Here is a 19994-nt window from a genome sequence, read left to right as displayed (position 1 = left end):
ACTGATTGGTAGGGTGCAGTGGCTCATGCCTGTAATCCCAGCACTTTGCAAGGCTGAGGCGGGAGAATCGCTTGAGTTCAGGAGATTGAGACCAGCCAAGGCAACACAGGGAGACCCCATTTGTACAAAAAATAAAAATAAAAAAGTTAGCAGGGCATGCTGGTGAGCTATGATAGTACTACATTTCAGCCTGGGCAACACAGAGAGACCCTGTGAAAGAAAAGACAGAAAAGAAACGAGAGAGAGAGAGAACAGAAAACACACACAGAGAGAGAGAGGAGGCAAAGAAGGAAAGAAGGAAGGAGAAAGGGAAAGAAAGGAATAAGGAAAGAAATAAAAGAAAGAAGGAAAGAAAGAAAGAACAAAGAAAAGAAAGAAAAAGAAAGAAAGAGAAAAAGAAAGAAAGGAAAGAAAAAGAAAATCACTGATATTGTGGCTGAGCTCATGGCCACAGGAATTGAGTCTCGGCTTGGCCACTCACTATCTGTATTACCTTGAGCAAGTTATTTAATGACCCTTAGACTCTGTCCATGAATTAGGGGGTGCTGTACCTACCTCACAGGGTTTCTGTGTCAGTTAGATGAGATCCAGACGTAAAGTTCTCTGCACGTGTCTGACACATACCAGTGGAGACTTGTATTTGCCTTGTAGTTAACAGCAGCTGCAGTTGTAGTAAATACATTCCTCTAGCTTTTTAATGCTTATGTGGATACATTTACCTTCGTTATCTCTGGGTAACACACCTGTGGGGTGGGTCAGCCTGAGGTTCATATTCCCATTTGACAGATAAGGAACCTGAGACTCGGTGAGGCAAAATGTTTGGCTCAATGTCCCTGACCTTGGTTAAGTGGAAGAGCTGGGACCCACGTACGGTGCTGCTGGCTGCCGGCTGCTGGCTTCATACCACCATGCCCACCCCACAAACACACTCCATTGTCCTGGTGTATGACAAGCTTTCTCTGCAGAGAGGGTTGAGCTTCTCCTGCCCCACAGGTGACAGCTGGAGTCCTTCTGCCAGCACCTGTCCCCAGACCAACTTCCCAGTTTGGAGAGTGGCTACCTGTTTAGGGGCGGGGGGTGTCTTACCTTATTCCAGATGCAGGGCTCACCTGCCCTGGGGGCTGTCAGTGGCTTCTAAGGCACTAGGAGGTGGCGATGGTTGTAAGGAGGGAGACACCCGGGATCCTCTCTCTTTGCAGCCAAGAGCTTCCGGAGACAGCAGTGACCCTTCCTCCTATATGCCCGCTGCTGAGAGAGCCTCCAAGCGGGTCAAACTCCAAACTCCAGCCTCAGCTGCAGCGGGGATTAAAGGAAGCGTGAATGATCTCCCCAGGTCAGAAGAGAGAACGGGGCCCAGCCCAGGACCCTTGAACTCTGAGCAGGTGGGGAAGGTGACATGTCCCACGCTCTGCCCACACCGTCCTCCACCAGGGTCCTCACCTGCGCGGGGACCCATGGCATGGAGGGGTTGGGGAGACGCTGGAGCCCAAGGCACCATCCTGCTTCACTCACCCAGTCTTCCACTGTCCCGCCTCCACGCTGGGGACAGGCAGGCTTGGGACGAGCTGAAGGAAGGGGAGGGGAGGAAAAATGCTGGCGGCGGATGGAGGGGACAGAGGCAAAGTGCCAGGAGGGACGTCCAGCCACAGCCCTCACTGCAGTGGCAGCAACAGGAACAGCAACCATTGCTTGTGCAACCCCTTTCCATACACTCTTCAGACAGAGGCACGGCAAAGAACAGGTGTCTGCCTGAAGTCGAGAGTTCGAGACCAGCCTGACCAACATGGAGAAACCCCATCTCTACTAAAAATACAAAGTTAGCCGGGTATGGTGGTGCATGCCTGTGGTCCCAGCTACTCGGGAGGCTGAGGCAGGAGAATCACTTGAACCCGGGAGGTGGAGGTTGTGGTGAGCCGAGATTACACCATTGCACTCCAGCCTGGGCAACAAGAGTGAAAATCAGTCTCAAAAAAAAAAAAAAAAAAAAAAAAAAAAAAAAAAAAAAAGAAGGAGAAGAAGAAGAGGTGTCTGAGGCCCTGAAAAACTGTCAGGAGTGACCGAGCCATGGCCAGGCGCCCACATCGGGCCCAGGACATCAGCGGGGCATAGCGAAGATTTCTGCCAGATGCTCAAAGCATCCAAAACTTTATTTACTTTTTATTTCTGAGACAGGATCTCACTCTGTCACCCAGGCTGGAGTGCAGTGGTGCCATCACAGCTTGCTGCAGGCTCATCCTCCTGGGCTCAAGTGATCCTCCCACCACAGCCTCCCGAGTAGCTGGGACTACAGGCGTGCACCACCACACCCAGCTAATTTTTTCATTTTTTTGGTAGAGAGAGAATCTTGCTATGTTGCCCAGGCTGGTCTCCAACTCCTGGGTTTAAGTGATCCTCCCACCTTGGCCTCCCAAAGTGCTGGGATTACAGGGGTCAAACACTGTGCCAGGCCAAATACCAAAACATTTTTAAAATAGTTACTAGTATTTGCAAACCAAGAGGCTTGAAACATAATTCTAGAATACTCACTTTTCTAGAACAACCTGAAGATCTGGCCTCACCAGGCCCCCATGGCCACAGGACAGCTGCTGACTGGGGAGGAGTCATGGCCTCCCCATCTCACTCCTTCACTGGGCCTGCCAGGCTCTGGGGGCCCTCACCTGAGGCCCCTGTCCTGGCACCGAGTAGCCAGAAATAATAGCAGTGATGAACACGTGCCAGGCTCTAAGGGCACAACATGCCTTTACTCACTTGGTCTTTCCAACAACCCTCGAAGTTAGGTCCTGTTATCTCTATCTTACTGACGAGGTAACAGAGGTAGAGGAGATGAGTCATTGGCCCAGGATCACCCGGGTTGTGAGTGACACAGCAAGATTTCAGCCCAGGCCACTTGGCTCTACAGTCCTACAGGAGCAGTGGAGGGTGGCTTGGCTGGATAAAGGGTGGCCTGGGTGAGCAAACACTGGGTGACTGACCAACACCAGTATAAATGGGGCCTTTGGGGGAGGGACCTGCCCTGGGGGACAGATTTACAGAAGGAACAGCTGGGATTGGAGAAGAGGGACAGACAGAAGGCCACGAATCTGTGATCTGCAGCAGAGGCCACAGCACCAGGAAAGGCAGTGGGTTGCCACCGAGGGTGCACTGCTTCGCCAACCTGGGGTCCAGTCCTGACTTCTTGGGAATGTCTGGGGAGCCTTAGCCATGTGCAGGGTGTCTACAGAAGAGGCGTGGTAGTGAGTGAAGTCGGGCAGGTGGAGCTGTGGCTGACCCGAGAGCATGTGTCCCAGCTGAAGAGGACAGCCATGACCCAGCTCCACATGGGGGAAGACAGGCCCAATGGGGTCAGAACTTCTGATTGTTCTAGAGAAGTTCTGCAAAGTTTCAAGATTATGCATCCTTGAGGGCCAGATGCGGCCTGCTTGACCCTTGGCTTGTCACCTCCGATTGTTTCTCTGTCAGGTTTTTCATTTTTACCCTCAGTGCTATAAAGAATAGGAGAGGTGGAGTGCAGGGGCTCATGCTATCATCTCAGAGCTTTGGGAAGCTGAGGCAGGAGGATCTCTTGAGGCCAGGAGTTAGAGGCCAGTCTGGGTAACTTAGTGAGACCCTCATCTCTACACAAAATAGGAAGAATTAGATGGACATAGTAGTGTGCACCTGTAGTCCCAGCTACTCAGGAGACTGAGGTGGGAGAATCATTTGAGCCCAGGAGTTCAAGGCTGCAGTGAGCCATGATAGTGCCACTACACTCGAGGCAACAGAATGAGATCTCAACTCAAAAAAAAAAAAAGAAAAAAAGAACTGTATAACCACTTTAGAGAACTATTTGGACATTTCTTATAAAGTTACCATACACTTTGCCGAGCGCGGTGGCTCATGCCTGTAATCCCAGCACTTTGGGAGGCCAAGGTGGGCGGATCACAAGGTCAGGAGTTCAAGACCAGCCTGCACTCGTCTCTACTAAAAATACAAAAATTAGCTGGGTGTTGTGGTGGGCCGCTGTAATCCCAGCTACTCAGGAGGCTGAGGCAGGAGAATCATTTGAACCTGGGAGGCAGATGGAGGTTGCAGTGAGCCAAGACCGTGCCATTGCGCTCCAGCCTGGGTGACAAGGCGAAACTCCATCTAAAAAATAAAATTAAATAAATAAATAAATAAAGTTACCATACACCTCCCCCATGACCCAGCAATTTCACTCTTAGGTATTTATCAAGAGAAATGGAGACATATGTTCCCAAAAAGTTGTGCACACAAGTATTCATGGTGGCCTTATTCAAAACCGTTTCTAAGTGGAAACAATGCCAGTTCCATTGACAGGTGAGTGAAGAAACAAACTGCGGTGCATCCAACACCGTGGAAAACTTTCATCGAAAGGAATGAACTACCCAACCCACGCAACACCACGGATGAATCGAAGACTGTACGAAACATTATGCTGAGCAAAAGGAGCTGACCTGGGCTGGGTGCGGTGGTCACACCTGTGATCCCAGCACTTTGGGAGGCCGAGGTGGGTGGATCGCCTGAGGTCAGGAGTTCGAGACCAGCCTGGCCTATGTTGTAAAACCCTGTCTCTTCTAAAAATATAAAATTAAATTATCCTGCTGTGGTGGTGTGCGCCTGTGGTCCCAGTTACTCGTGAGGCTGAGACAGGAGAATTGCTTGAACCCAGGAGGTGGAGGCTGCAGTAAGCCAGGATCATGCCACTGGACTCCAGCCTGGGTGAGACAGAGCAAGACTCCATCTCAAAAAAAAAAAAAAAAAAAAAAAAAAGCTGACATGAAAAGAGTACAGACCTTATGATTCAATTTATGTGAGGCTCAAGAACAGGAAAGATGGATTTGTGGTGACAGAAGTCAAAGAACAGGACCCAGTGAACAACTGGAAGAGGGTGGGAGTGTGCTCTCAGAGGTGATGGAAATTTCTATTATCTTGAATTGGGTGGTAATTATATGGTATATACAATTGGTAAAACCCCGTGAATTGAAGGATGAACACTTACGCTTTTTTTTTTTTTTTTTTTTTTTTTTTTTGACCAAGTCTCACTCTATCACCCAGGATGGAGTGCAATGGCGCCATCTCAGCTCACTTAAACTTCTGTCTCCTGGGTTCAAGTGATTCTCCTGCCTCACCCTCCAAAAGTGCTGGGATTACAGGCATGAGCCACCGCGCCTGGCTGACTCATGCATTTTATTGTATGTAAATTATATCTTTAAAAATGAGAGCAGATGGCCGGGCACAGCAGCTTACCCCTGTAATCCTAGCACTTTGGGAGGCCGAGGTGGGCGGATCATGAGGTCAAGAGATCGAGACAATCCTGGCCAACATGGTGAAACCCTGTCTCTACTAAAAATACAAAAATTAGTCAGGCGTGGTGGCGTGCACCTGTAGTCCCAGCTACTCAGGAGGCTGAGGCAGAAGAATCGCTTGAACGCAGGAGATGGAGGTTGCAGTGAGCCGAGATCACGCCATTGCACTCTAGCCTGGGTGACAGAGTGAGACTCCATCTCAAAAAAAAGAGCAAATATACAAACAGTGAATTCATACAGAGCAAATACACTGAGCAAATACAGTTATTGCGAGTCTGTCTCCCAGATTTTAGTTCCAGCCCATTGTCACCACGTAAGAACGTGGGTCTTATGTTGCCAGCATTCCTTTTGCAAGAGAAATCTAAGTCTGGGTTTTTTTTTGTTTTTGTTTTTGTTTTTAATAGGAACTCTGATGACTTGTAAGGTTTGGTAAATTCAAAAGCAACAAAATAGCTAAAATGCGGGGTGTGTCAAATGACGCACGGGGCTCTGTTTGGAACCTGTATTTCTGGGTCGCATGTTCTCCTAGAGGGCTCAAGATGTGATTTCTTCCTAGATTTTCTGCAGACTTTTAATAACACACCTTCACCTACCCACATCCCTAACAACTCAAATGTTGCTATTTGTTGCAAGAATTGAAAAGAGCAAATCCTCAAAACTGAAATAAGCTTTTCTAGGCAACATGCAAGCCTGGGATAAAGAGTCCCTGTTAAGACAAGATACATTTGTTGACTTAGCAACAGTGAGCCCTTGGGCAAGTCTCAGTCTCTCTGAGCAATCAGTTTCCTCCCTAGCTCTCCCAAAATCCCCTAAGTTAACCAGGAGCTGCCTACCTGGCATTTAGTTGACTCTGAGGATTTCAAGGCTTATTCTTGCTCTTTAGTGTGGTTTCAAAGAGGGAAAACTACACTGTTTTTCTCTCTCTTCTCTCCCTCTCCCTCTCCCTCTCCCTCTCCCTCTCCCTCTCCCTCTCCCTCTCCCTCTCCCTCTCCCTCTCCCTCTCCCTCTCCCTCTCCCTCTCCCTCTCCCTCTCCCTCTCCCTCTCCCTCTCCCTCTCCCTCTCCCTCTCCCTCTCCCTCTCCCTCTCCCTCTCCCTCTCCCTCTCCCTCTCTCTCTCTCTGGTTTTGTTTGTTTCTATCTCCCAAGAGTCACGGTTCTCACAAACCTGGCTTGCTTTTCATCCACAGTAGCTGCAGGAGAGTGTGTGGGTTGAGAACCCAGAGATGGGGCTGGGCATGGTGTCTGACACCTGTAATCCCAGCATTTTGGGAGGCCGAGGTGGGCAGATCACTTGGGCCCACGAGTTTGAAACTGGCCTAGGCACCATGGTGAAACCCTGTCTCTACAAAAATTAGAAAAAAAAAAAAAAAAAAGCTGGGTGTGGTGGTGTGCACCTGTAGTCCCAGCTACTCAGGAGGCTGAGGAGGCAGGATCACTTGAACCCAGGAGGTCGAGGCTGCTCCTCCCCCTCCCCCTCCTCCCCTCCTCCTCCTCTTCCTCTCCTCCTCCTCCTCTTTTCTCTTCTCCTTTTCCTTCTCCTTCTCCTTCTTCTTTTCTTGTTTTTTATTTTTTCCAGGCTGGAGTGCAGTGGCACAATCTTGGCTCACTGCAACCTCCGCCTCCTGGGTTCAAGCGATTCTCCTGCCTTGGCCTCCCAAGTAGCTGGCAGTGCAGCCGCCTGCCATCATGCCCTGCTAATTTTTGTATTTTTAGTAGAGACAGGGTTTCACCATGTTGGCCAGGCTGGTCTCAAACTCCTGACCTCAGGTGATTTGCCCGCCTCGGCCTCCCAAAGTGCTGGGATAACAGGCATGAGCCACTGCGCCCAGCCCACTTCTTAATACTAAGTTTTTTTTTTCTCTATTCATGAAAGTCCAGTGTAGTTTTCCAGAGACTAAGTGGCATGAGATGTAGTAACAGACTGAATATAGAAACAAATATGAGATTCCAGCTGTCTTCTCTTAAACTGGGCATTAAAAAGATTTGTAAAAACATAAAACGATGCCACTGTTTCCAATAAATCTTTTGGGAAAATACGGGATTTTTAAAAAATAAAAAATTATTTAACATGCAGTGGATTTATTATTCTTTAAAGAAGCAGTACGTGGGCCAGGCATGGTGGCTCACGCCTGTATCCCAGCACTTTGGGGGGCAGACCACCTGAGGTCACGAGTTCAAGACCAGCCTGGCCAACATGGTGAAAACCCATCTCTACTAAAAATACAAAAATTAGCCAGGCGTGGTGGTGCGCACCTGTAATCCCAGCTACTTGGGAGGCTGAAAATCACTTGAACCCAGGAGGTGGAGGTTGCAGTGAGCCGAGATCGTGCCACCGCACTCCAGCCTGGGCAACAGTAGGAGACTCCATCTCAAAAAAAAAAAAAAAAAAGCAGTACATATTTATAATTGTTTCTTAATTTAAATGTCTGATATGATAAATATCTATAGCTATCATCCACATAACAAAAGCTCCTTGGGGTCCTTGGTGTTAAGAGGTCTGTGACCAGTTTTAGAACTTGTGCTCTATGGCCAACTTGTATGAGCCTGTGTACCTAGGAAAACTCTTGTAAACATTATGTCTAAACCCAAAGCCATATAATCGGTTAAAACGTGTCTTCTGATGAAAATAGACCCTTACCGGAAAGCCTATTTATGGCAGTAGATTCTGTTGGGGTACAAGCTGTTTATATCTCAATAAACCTTGCCAGTTAGTGCATAGTACATAGTAGATTGTTAATGAATCAACAAGGTCTTTAAAAATTAATCATTAAACACTTTAACAGTAGGTCAACCATGGCAGAGAGGTTAAAATTTGGAGTGTGACTTCAAGACACTTGGAGATTACTGGAGTGGAACAAGATCCTGTGGAAGCCTGTTGACCAAAAACTTCCAGCAGCACAAATCTGGGTTATAGCAGGTGACTTTACTGATAACCCACTGTCATGGGCATTTGTGGCAAGTTCCAGCGCGGGGGCAGTTGTATGGCATGTAGGTAAGTACCTGGGCTCTGCCTTCAGTGTTTAGCTAAATCCTGGCTCTACTGACTTCGTGACTTATGGTAAGTATCCCCATTCACTCACTGCCCTGTGTGTCAGTCTACCCATTTGTCAAATAATTAGGGCTGCTATAAGGATTAAATAAAATAATGCTCTGGGGTGGGAAATGGCCAGCAAAACCTGCCCTCCTCCCTTCCTGGGCACAAGGCTGATTACACTGGGCAGCCCCGATTTGTGTCTAGCTGTGGCTAACTCTTGCCAGTGGAATGAAAGGGACTGTGATTCACAAAATTTCTGCCTCCCGTGATTAAGAGGGAGCTCCCTGCCCTTGTCTTCCCCTCCTTTCTGACTTCTTTTTGGTCAGGATGGAGACTGAGTCCCCTTGCAGGCTGTGTGTAAGGAAAACAGTAGAGCTGCTAGCAGCCTGGGTTCCTGTTGGAACAGAGAAGCCACTGACTTGGAGCCTCCCCGTGGACCGAGACATGGAACAGAATGAATTTCCTTATTTTAGCCGTGTTATTGCTGAGTCACTTGTTACAACAGTGCAGGCTTTCACCCTAAAACATTCATGCACATTGTTTCCAAGTGTGGCTGCTCATGATAAGGGCTGGGTAAACTTTGCTATTAGGACCCTGCTGTCTTGCTCTGGAAGGATACAGCTACTCCAGTCTCAGCACAGGAAAGACACACAGAACACCTTTTTTTTTCTTAAGATAGGGTCTCATTCTGTAGCCCAGGCTGGAGTGCAGTGGCACAATCTTGGCTCACTGCAACCTCTGCCTCCTGGGTTAAGCAATTCTCCTGCCTCAGTCCCCTAAGTAGCTGGGATTACAGGTACACACCACCACACTGGCTAATATTTGTGTCTTTAGTAGAGCAGGGGTTTCACCATGTTGGTCAGGCTGGTCTTGAACTCCCGACCTCAAGTGATCTGCCCACCTCAGCCTCCCAAAGTGCTGGGATTACAGGCATGGACCACCACACCCAGCCACACAGAACACATTCTGAATCTTTTGCAGCGTTGCAGAGACACACGCTTTGTCTTTAGACTTCACGGCTCAGTAGGTGTGTGACGTGGGCAAGTTACTTCACCTCTGCAAATCTGCTTCATTATCTGCTAAACGAGGGAGAAATAACAACACCTCCTTCACAGAATAGTGGCGAGCCTTCAATGAGGTAACACCTGTAAACTGTTGAGCTTTCTTCCGTAAGTGCTAAATAACTGTGTGCTACTATTTTAATGACCATCTTCCATATTCCTAGTAGGGAGCAGCTCATAAATTTCCACCTGTTGAAGTTGTTCTGAATCCGGGGTTGGTCGCTGCATCTTGCAGGTGTTTTGCCCAGCAGGATGATCACCTGATAGTGAAAAGCATCTGGTTTTCAGTCCCAGGGCCTTCCTGTCCCCACATAGCCAAAGCCCACTGGGAGTTAGAATAAAACAGAGAAGGCAGATATGGGACCTGTTGGCTACACCTTAGGAAATGTCTGTTCTCATGGTGTCTGTTGATGTGGCTACAGCCTAGACCTTAATGCAAGCCTGGCTCTAAGAAGCAAATTGTCTTGATTTTTTTTTTGTTTTTGTTTTTTGTTTTTTTTGTTTTGTTTTTGAGACGGAGTCTTGCTCTGTTGCCCAGGATGGAGGGCAGTGGCGCGATCTCTGCTCATTGCAACCTCTGCCTCCCGGGTTCAAGCGATTCTCCTGCCTCAGCCTCCCGAGTAGCTGGAATTACAGGTGCCCCCTAACACGCCTGGGTAATTTTTGTATTTTTAGTAGAGATGGGGTTTCACCATGTTGGCCAGGCTGGTCCCAAACTTCTGGCCTCAGGTAATCCACCCACCTAGGCCTCCCAAAGTGCTGGGATTACAGGTGTGAGCCACCGCGCCCAGCCCTGATTGTTTCTGTTTGTTTGTTTTGAGACAGGATCTTGCTCTGTCACCCAGGCTGGAGTGCAGTGGCATGCTCACAGCTCACTGCAGTCTCGACCTCCTGGGCTCAGGCGATCCTCCTGCTTTAGCTTCCTGAGTAGCTGAGACTATAGGTGTGCGCCACCTCACTTGACTAGTTTTTTAATTTTTTTGTAGAGACAGGTTCTATGTTGCGTAGGCTGGTCTCAAGCTCCTGGGCTTAAACGATCCACCCGCCTCGGACTCCCAAAGTGCTGGGATTACAGGCCTGAGCCACAATGCCCAACCTCAAATATTTCATGGGTTACATATTATATCATTGTCTCTAATGTCGTCTAAATTCTACAACTTTCATTATCATAATCACCCACATCCATAATAAATAGTAGAGGGGAGGCTTTAGTGACATTCCATTGACTAAAGCAAAGGCGAGCAAACCATTCTCTCCATCTGCCAGGCCAGATCTGGCCCACTGCTTGTTTTTATCAATAAAAAGTTTTATTGGAACACATCCATGTTCATTTGTTTACCTGTCATCTCTGGCTCTTTTTGTGCAACAATGGTAGAGCTGAATACCTGTGACAGAGACCACACGGCCTGCAAAGCCTAAAATATTTACTACCTGGCCCTTTACAGAAAATACTGCCCTTTGACCCATAGCATCTCCCTGTGAGGTACTGTCTCCAGAGTCCAGGGAACTGGAAGGAAAAACCTTCAAACTCTCCCATTCCCATTCCCACTCAGAAGTTGCTAAAACCCTCCAGGAAGAAACGTGAATTCAAAGCAACTGTCTGCTAACAAAGGTAAATCCTTCTCTGGAGCCCTCCAGCTTGACTAACAGCCCATTTGCCATCAACCTGGTTATTATGAGAATTTCAATTAAATATAAGCCTTCTTCTCTCTCTCTTTCTCTCTCTCTCTTTTTTTTTTTTTGAGACAGAATCTCACTCTGTTGCCCAGGCTGGAGTGCAGTGGCACCATCTCGGCTCACTGCAACCTCTGCCTCACGAGTTCAAGTGATTCTCATGCCTCAGCCTCCGAGTAGCTGGGATTACAGGTGCACACCACCACGCCCAGCTAATAAATATAATTCTTCTATGTGTGTGTCTAAACTACTGAGAAAAAGCACAAACAGGACAGAATTGTGAACAAAGCACTCTCTTGAGGCTTTTCTCTGTTAGATACTTTCAAACTTAAAAAACAGGCCAGGCGCAGTGGCTCACGCCTGTAATCCCAGTCCTTTGGGAGGCCAAGGCGGATGGATCGCTTGAGGTCGGAAGTTCGAGACCAGCCTGATCAACATGGAGAAACCCCATTTCTACTAAAAATACAAAATTAACCATTGCACTCCAGCCTGGGCAACAAGAGTGAAACTCTGTCTCAAAAAAAAAAAAAAAAAAAAAAAAAAATTCCAAAATAATTTTGCCAAGGGAAGAAGCCAGACACACAAAAAGTACATACTCTGATTCCATTTACATACAAATGTAGAATCTGGGAACAAATTTCTTGTGATGGATATATGTTTGCCTGGGGATGGGAAAGGCAGGAGGGAGGGGTCACAGAGGGGAAGAAGGAAATTTCTTGGGGCGATGCTGATACGGTTTGGCTGTGTCCCCACCCAAATCTCATCTTGAATTATAGCTCCCATAACTCCCATGTGTTGTGGGAGGGACCTGGTGGGAGATAATCGAATCACGGGGGCAGTTTCCCCCATACTGTTCTCGAGGTGGTGAATAAGTCTCACGAGATCTAATGATTTTATATGGTTCCCCCTTTCACTGTGTTCTCATTCTTTGCCGGCCGCCATGTAAGATGTCTCTGTGCTCTTCTGCTATGATTGTGAGGCCTCCCCAGCCATGTGGAACTGTGAGTCCATTAAACCTGTTTCCTTTATAAACTACCCAGCCTCGGGTATGTCTTTATCAGCAGTGTGCAAATGGACTAATACAGATGGGTATGTTCGTTCACTTGTAATGGTTTCATCGGTTATGCCTGTGTCAAAACTCTTCAAATTGTACATGTATGTGTAGTTTATCATGTCATTTCTACCTCAACAAAGTTGTTTTAAGGAATCATAAAAGTCTTTTTATAAATGGGTTCTTATGGAAAAACATGGACCAACATTACATGAAAGAAGCCGTGGTTGAAGTTGAGATGGAGGATTAGGGGCTGGAGGGAAATTCCTGGCTTCTGTGGGCTTCCATGAAATTGTGAATGCACTACAGATTATAACGGTGTGGCAGTATTTGAGTGTCTTGGTTCCTCTTATAAGTACTTTTTTTTTTTTTTGAAAGAGTCAGGGTCTTGCTCTGTTGCCCAGGCTGTAGTGCAGTGGCAAAATCATAGCTCACTGCAGCCTTGACCTCCCAGGCTCAAGCCATCCTCCCACCTCAGCCTCCCAAGTATCTTGGACTATAGGTGTGCACCACCACATCTGGCTAATTTTTGTAGTTTTTGTAGAGATGGGGATCTCACTCTGTTGCCCAGGCTGATCTTTAACTCCTGGACTCAAGCAATCCTCCTGCCTTGACCTCCCAAAGTGCTGGAATTACAGGTGTGAGCCACTGTGCCCAACTTCAAGTACATTCCTATATTTAAATGCGTATGTATTTCTTCACGGAGCTAAATATCGGCACTCTGTTTCTGCTATTCAGTGTTAAAATGTCTGGAATGTATTCCTGGATTCAGCCATTCCGCAGATATTTCTTAAGTGCAAATGTGTGCCAGGCAGTGTTCTAAGCTCTGGGGGTTAAACAGAAAGTGTGGCAGGTCTATCCTCACTCTTGGGTCTTCATTCTCACTCTCTAGGGGCTTCTTCTCCCAGCCTAAGATCTTGCTGCAGTGTTTCTCAAATTATGAACTAGAGCTACACACAAAGGCTTTTCTGACCTCTGTCTCCCTCTAGCTGCTGCACTGGCTTCCCTTCTTTCCCTCCACTGATCAGTTCCTGACAGTCTACACTTGCCACTCCCTGTGGGGCGCACCCGACCTCCTTGCAGGGTGGAGGCATTCACTGCCTGACTGCTGGGAAGAGTGTGGCAGCCGGCTCCCAGCTGAGTCTCCCCAAAAGGAATTATCCTTAGCCAGAGGAAGGACAATTCCCCTAAATCCACAGCCTAAATCCAGTGCTTGGTCAGTGGGGTGGTCCCTGTCCTTCCTTGGGTGCAGAGCATATTTGAGGGACATCCCAGCTGCACAGCTCCCTGAGAGGTTGGCTGAGGCCTCTGTTGCGACCTCACTGCAGCTCAACTTCTCCCTCTGCCCTGTCCTGCCTCCCTTCCTCCCTTATCAATGTACTCTGAGGATATTTTCCAATAAGCCATCTCCACTCAGATCTGCATCTCAGAATGTGATTCTTGGGAAATCCAATCTACACCACCACCTTCATCTCCATTATCCATTAACCCCTCACCCCACTGGGACCTGGCGTCTGCCTCTACCCCAAAAATGATCTCCACTGTCACAGAACCATGCATGGCTTTCCCCACAGATTTCTTGACAGGCAGCATTTCAGACCATGGCTTTCTCCTTCCCTGAAATTTCCCCTCTCCCCAGATCTGAGACTCCACTTTCTCATGTTGTCCATGCCCAACCCTCACCTCATCAATGCCTCTTTGAATCTTTGACTCTTCCTGCTCAGATCTCTAGTCTCCTTTCTTCTTCTCAAATTATGATATTTCCTGAGCCCTCATTCTACATGCTTACCCATTTCCATGCCTCAGCCATCACCTGTGATTTACAAACCCCAAATTGATATCTCTATTATTGGTTTCTTCCTTAAACATGTATCTGTCTATCCATCCATTTATCCATCCATCCGTCAATCCATGCATCCATTCATCTATGCATCCATCCAACCATCCAGCCATCTATCCATTCATCCATCCACCCATCCATGCATCCATCCATCCATGCATCCATCCATCCATCCATCCATCCATCCATCCATCCATCCACGCATCTGTCCATCCATCCATCTGTCCATCCATCTGTCCAACCATCCATCCATCCATCCATCTGTCCATCTGTCCATCCGTCTGTTCACCTGTCTGTCCGTCCATCCATCCATTCATCCATGCATCCAACAAATATTTTCAGAGTACATTCTATGTGCTCTGAGCTAGGTGCTAAGGATACAGTGGTGAAAAAATATAGTGTCCTCACCACTTAAAAGCAGCTGTCAACTGGACAGCTCCACTGGGCTGTTTCCCAGGCTCCTTGACACATCATATTGCACGCCCACCTGCCACTCCCTGCACCAGGAAACCCACTCTCCCTTGGCTAGTAGTGGTTCACCAAGTCAGAAACGTGAGACTGTCCTAGACTCCTCTCCTTCACTCTCCACAGACCCCAGCATCCATCTCATTGGCTCTTCATGCATTTAGCTCTTCCTCGCATCTCTATGCTACAGCCCTGATTCCGGCTTTTATAAATTCTTGCCTCAACTTCCAAATTAGTTTCCCAGCTAGCCTCAAGGCCCAGACCCTTCCAGTTCCTGCTCCACACCCTCCTAGAGGGGTTGGTTAATGTTCACTCTTCAAGCACGTCACCCACCTTGGATCCCTTTTCTACCCCTCCTGACTGTGCTCGGTGCTCCATGAAGCTGATTGCTGTGGGTTTCAGGTGATATCACCCGGCTCTCCTTGCTTCCTGGCATCCAGTTAGGTTTGACCGTTCAAGCAGGCTGGGCGTGGTGGCTCACGCCTGTAATCCCAGCACTTTGGGAGGCTGAGGTGGGAGGATCACTTGAGCCTGGGAGGTTGAGGCTGCAGTGAGCTGAGATTGCACCACTGCACTCCAGCTTAGGTGACAGAGTGAGACCCTGTTTCAAAAAAAAAAAGACACCTCTTGATAGCCGTTTATATAGATCTATCTCATTGTCTTAGTGGCTAAACATTCCGGCTTCCGGATGAAGTATAGTTTATTTAACTGTTCCCTTCTTAGAACCAGCACTACTAGTTGTTCCCCAATATCCAGTCTCTCCTTCTTCCCCAATAGCAGAAGTGTCACATCTAAGCTGGGGACAAGACATTCTGAATAAAGACTACGAGTTGCAGCCTTCCTGCTCATGTGATTTTCTTCTGCCCAATGGCATGTGAGCATAGCTGGGGGTCATGCCCTTAGTGGGGAGGAGCATGCTCTCCCCATCCCTCTCTTTCCCCACTGGCTGGGATGTGACTGTGGAAGTGAGATATCTGTGCCTCTGCAGATGAAGACAGTGTTGCAAGGATGGAAGGCGTCTTGGGTCCTTAAGTAGAGTGAGGATACCAGCCCTGGACTCCTTACAGCCAGACATTCCATGACAGCAGGTTGGTCTAACTCCAAAGACCACATTAACCAATAACCAGTAGCAACTCCCGAGGGCAAAGAAAAGCACGTGAAAAGATCTCGTCCTCTGTTATGCTCCCTGACCTCGGACACTCACGACTTTGCCGTTTCTGCACGTTGCCTCAACTGTTATTTACCTAAGAGCTTCTTTCAATTTAGCCCTCTTGTAAATTACAACAGAAATGTATTTATTTAAAAGGAAAACTAGCTGGGCACGATAGCTCATGTCTAATCCCAGCACTTTGGGAGGCCAAGGTGGAAGGATCGCTTGATCCCAGGAGTTCGAGAGCAGCCTGGGAAACATAGTGAGATCTCATTTCTACAGGGGAAACAAAAAATTAGCTGGGCATGGTGGTGTGTGCCTGTGGTCCCAGCTACTCAGGAGGCTGAGGTGACAGGACCTCTTGAGCCCAGGAGGCCGAAGCTACAGTGAGCCATGATCGTGCCACTGCACTCCAGCCTGGGGGACAGAGTAAGACCCTGTCTCTAAACAAACAAACAAATAAAAGGAAAACTTGGCCGGACATGGTGGCTCATGACTGTAATCCCAACACTTTGGGAGGCCGAGGCAAGTGGATCACGAGGTCAGGAGTTCAAGACCAGCCTGGCCAAGATGGTGAAACCCTGTCTTTACTAAAAATACAAAAATTAGCTGGGCGCGGCAGCAGACACCCGTAATCCCAGCTACTCGGGAGGCTGAGACAGGAGAGTTGCTTGAACCCTGGGGGCGGAGGTTGCAGTGAGCCAAGATCACACCATTGCACTCCAGCCTTGGCGACAGAGAAGTCTCCATCTCAAAAAAAAAAAAAAAAAAAAAAAAAAAAAAAAAGAAACCTTAACAGACCATTGTTTGCCATATCCAACAGGGGGTGATGAAAAACCCAATAAAACCAAACAATGTTATTAAATCAAAAATTAAAAACAAAATGAAATACAGGTACCTAAAAAATAAGTTCCCAAAGAGAAGAATGGGCCTTTTGTTGCTTATGCAATAACGACCTGTAGTCATTGCTAGTACCCATAACCTTTAACTTTATGCCTGAAAAGTCTCATTTTAATCACTTAAGATTTAATCACGTGATCTCATTTTCATCACAGTGACTCTAGAAAATGCAATGATGGCAAGGGGCTTGGGTTCTGGTGCCACAGCAGAACCGGGGCAAAACCCCCCGCAACCTGCACCTTGGGCCTCCCGGGATCAATGGCTAGGCCTCACCACAGCACGGGGTCCTAAAGGGTCTTGGGGTCACTTGCTGAGATGATTTTTTTTTTTAACTTTTTGCTGTCAACTTATTTACTCCTCTGCCAATATTCAAATAGGTAAGCATTCATAAAACAGCAAAAAAAAAAAAAAAAAAAAAAAAAAAAAAAATTCCTCTAGAACGGCCAAAGAATCTGCTCTACTTTACTTTTTAGAAACCTGGAAACCAGGAGCTCTGGCATTTGTGGAATAGCAGCATTAAAAATATCTACGATAGGCCGGGCTCAGTGGCTCATGCCTGTAATCCCAGCACTTTGGGAGACCGAGGCGGGCGGATCACCTGAGGTCAGGAGTTTGGGACCATCCTGGCCAACATGGTGAAACCCCGTCTCTACTGAAAGTACAAAAATTAGCTGGGTGTGGTGGCGCACACTTGTAATCCCGGCTACTCAGGAGGCTGAGGCAGGAGAATCGCTTGAACCGGGGAGGCGGAGGTTGCAGTGAGCCGAGATCAAGCCACTGTACTCCAGCCTGGACGACAGCGTGAGACTCCGTCTCAAAAAAAAAAAAAAAAAAAAACAACTCCTATATCAAAAATATCATTTGATGATCATTACTACATAAGAGCTTTGTTCACAGTGTTGGGATAATTGCAGATTCACATGTGGTTATAAGGAACAATACAGAGATGTCCTGTACTCTCAACCCAGTTCCCCTCAATAGTCACATCTTGAAAAACTATCATAGTACAATATCACAACCAGGAGACTGACAGTCATCCGGTTCACTGACTGCATTCAGATGCCCCGGGTTTTAGTTGTATTCATTGTGTGTGTGTGTGTGTGTGCGTGCGCGCACGCGCGCACGTGTGCATGTGTGCATTTAGACATAAAGCAGGAAAACAAAGTGATAGCAAATTGTAACGTGCTATAAAAAAGTAAAGGTTTTGAAACATGCTGGGGCCCTATTAAATCAGACTGTCTGGGGTGGCGCCTGAGCTTTGGGGTATTTCCAAGTGGTTTTAACAGACAGCCAGGCCTGGGGAGCACGGCCTTAGCCTTGGAGCCCTGCCCTCATTCCTTCTCTGGGGGTCTCACTCTATTGCCCAGGCTGGTCTCTAACTCCTGGGCTCAAGCGATTCTCCTCTCAGCCTCCCAAAGTGCTGGATTACAGCCGACGGCCACCGCACCTGACCCAGTGGTCACCTTTCACTGTCCCCCTTGCCCACTCTGTCTCAGACACCCTGGGCTCCGGGCTGTTACCTGAATTGTCCTTTCCCCAAGCTGGGCTGTTGCTTTCCATCTTTCAGGTGTCTGCTTGGACGCCACCTCCTCAGAAAGGAGTATTTTACGCCAATGCTCAGGCCATCTTTGGTGGGTTCCGAGCAGGGGTGACCAGGGATTGCCAGTGTGCCACGGGGTCCCAGTGCCCCCATTCATCTCCCAGCCTCTTGTCTTCACAGCAGTTATCTGTAGATATGGGGGCAGTGGTTGAGGGGTGCTTTCCACAGAATATGGAGCCAAAGCCTTAAAGCAAGAGCCCCCCCCAACCCCCAAACCTCCCAAGGCCCGGGCTCAGCACTCCTGGGGGAGGGAGGGGTCTGTCGGGTACAGGAGAGGATTGATTAGATAAGGCAGAATCGCAAATGTGTAGAGCTCTCCCTCTGCAGTGTCAGTGTCCCTGGAGCACATGTGACCCCATCAGGCAGGAAGTCTCCACATGGTGAGAGCACGACTTTAACCTCTCCTGAACCCTTTCTAACCTCTCTTCTCACCTTTGATAAGTAAATCTACCCAGAATGGAATACATTTTGTTTTTATTTCTTGTATAGCTCTCTTTTATATATGGACACTGATTTTCTGTATAAGGTAATGATATCAACTTTCCTTTATAAAGAAATTGGAGGAGTTGATTAAACAATTTTTTTTAAAAATTTATTTTTGATCTGAGTGTCTCAGGTTGAACATGTTGCCCAGGTTGGTGTCAGACACCTGGGCTCAAGCAATCCTCCTGCTTCAGCCTCAGGGATTACAGGCTCGTGCCTCTAGGCCCAGCAGAAGTTGATTTTATCACTATGAAATCGATAGAAACCCAGGCGGTTCAGGGATGCAGCAACATTGTAACAAAGTCTATGTACTGGATTCAGGTCTGCAGATTAGGTCCTGGCATCACTTGGTTGGAATTGCAGACTGCTGTCCTGCTCTCCCTGCAGGCTGGAGTGACCTGGAGTCAACTGTTAGCCAGGACAGGGGTCTCCGTGGGCTTCGACAGGGCCCTTGAATTCAAGGCTGGGTCAGCCGGTGGGAGTCATTCTCTTGCCCCTTTGCCGGGGCTCAGCCAATAGGACTCCCTGCCACCTGTCATCTGTCAGCACAGCTCTAAGGAACCTCTTCAGCCCTGCTTCTTAGAGTGGTACTGGGTCCTGACTGCACCCTGCTGTGGTGTGGTTCACCTTCTGGAAGCATCAGACTTTCTGAAGAAAAGCAATTTAAGTGGCTATTTGAAGCCGTATTTTTAGATGAAAAGATGTGGAGCAGAATGCAACATTCACATTCAGCTTAACCTAAAATTCTAAGCTTTAAACTCTGCCCCTGGATCCCAGGGGGGTCCGCATGGTGTGTCCTCTAGCTTTGGGGATATGTTGGTGGACAACTTGAGACACTGTCCACCAGTGCAAATGGCGCTGTGGTTTTCTGTTCCTAGGGGGCCAGGCTGGAAAGCTCTGAAAATAACACTGCACTTGGCAGGGCCAGGCACGGTGGCTCACACCTATAATCCCGACACTTCAGGAGGCCGAGGCAGGCAGATCACTTGAGCCCAGGAGTTCGAGACCAGCCTAGGCGACCTGGTGAAACCCCATCTCTACTAACAACAACAACAACTTAGCTGGGTGTGGTAGCTCACGCCTGTAATCCCAGCACGTTGGGAGGCTGAGGCGGGCGGATCACTTGAGTCCAGCAGTTCGAGACCAGCCTGGGCAACATGATGAAACCCCATTTCTAATAACAAAAAACAAAAACAACAACAGCAACAAAAACTTAGCTGGGCGTGGTGGCTCACGCCTGTAATCCCAGCACGTTGGGAGGCTGAGGCAGGCGGATCACTTGAGACCAGCCTGGGCAACATGGTGAAACCCTGTCCCTACAAAAAATAGCTGGGCATGGTGGTGCACGCCTGTAGTTCCAGCTACTTGGGAGGCTGAGGTAGGTCACTTGAGCCTGGGAGGTTGAGGCTGCAGTGAGCTGAGATTGAGCC

At 48.0% G+C, this 19994-nt stretch overlaps 1 protein-coding gene across 6 annotated transcripts in view; it reads right to left on the bottom strand.

Annotated features, from left to right (window-relative positions):
- SLC5A11 (solute carrier family 5 member 11) overlaps positions 1-1840 on the bottom strand; it is a 76500-nt gene extending 74660 nt beyond the window's left edge. For 2 of the 6 annotated variants that reach the window (XM_024349806.3, XM_024349813.3), the window contains exons 1-2: positions 1441-1837; positions 1087-1293 (exon numbers count right to left, since the gene is read on the bottom strand). The gene's annotated coding sequence lies outside the window, so the exon portion shown is untranslated. Of the gene's footprint in view, positions 1-1086; positions 1294-1440 lie in introns of all 6 variants that reach the window. The other 4 variants (XM_024349807.3, XM_024349814.3, XM_063796890.1 and 1 more) reach the window with 3 other exon arrangements.
- Between the last annotated feature and the right edge of the window lie 18154 nt (positions 1841-19994).

Source organism: Pan troglodytes, chromosome 18, assembly GCF_028858775.2.
Source record: "Pan troglodytes isolate AG18354 chromosome 18, NHGRI_mPanTro3-v2.0_pri, whole genome shotgun sequence".
Classification (NCBI taxonomy): Eukaryota; Metazoa; Chordata; class Mammalia; order Primates; family Hominidae; genus Pan; species Pan troglodytes.
The sequence above is the reverse complement of the archived record's forward strand: the minus strand, read 5'-3'. Positions and strand labels throughout refer to the sequence as shown.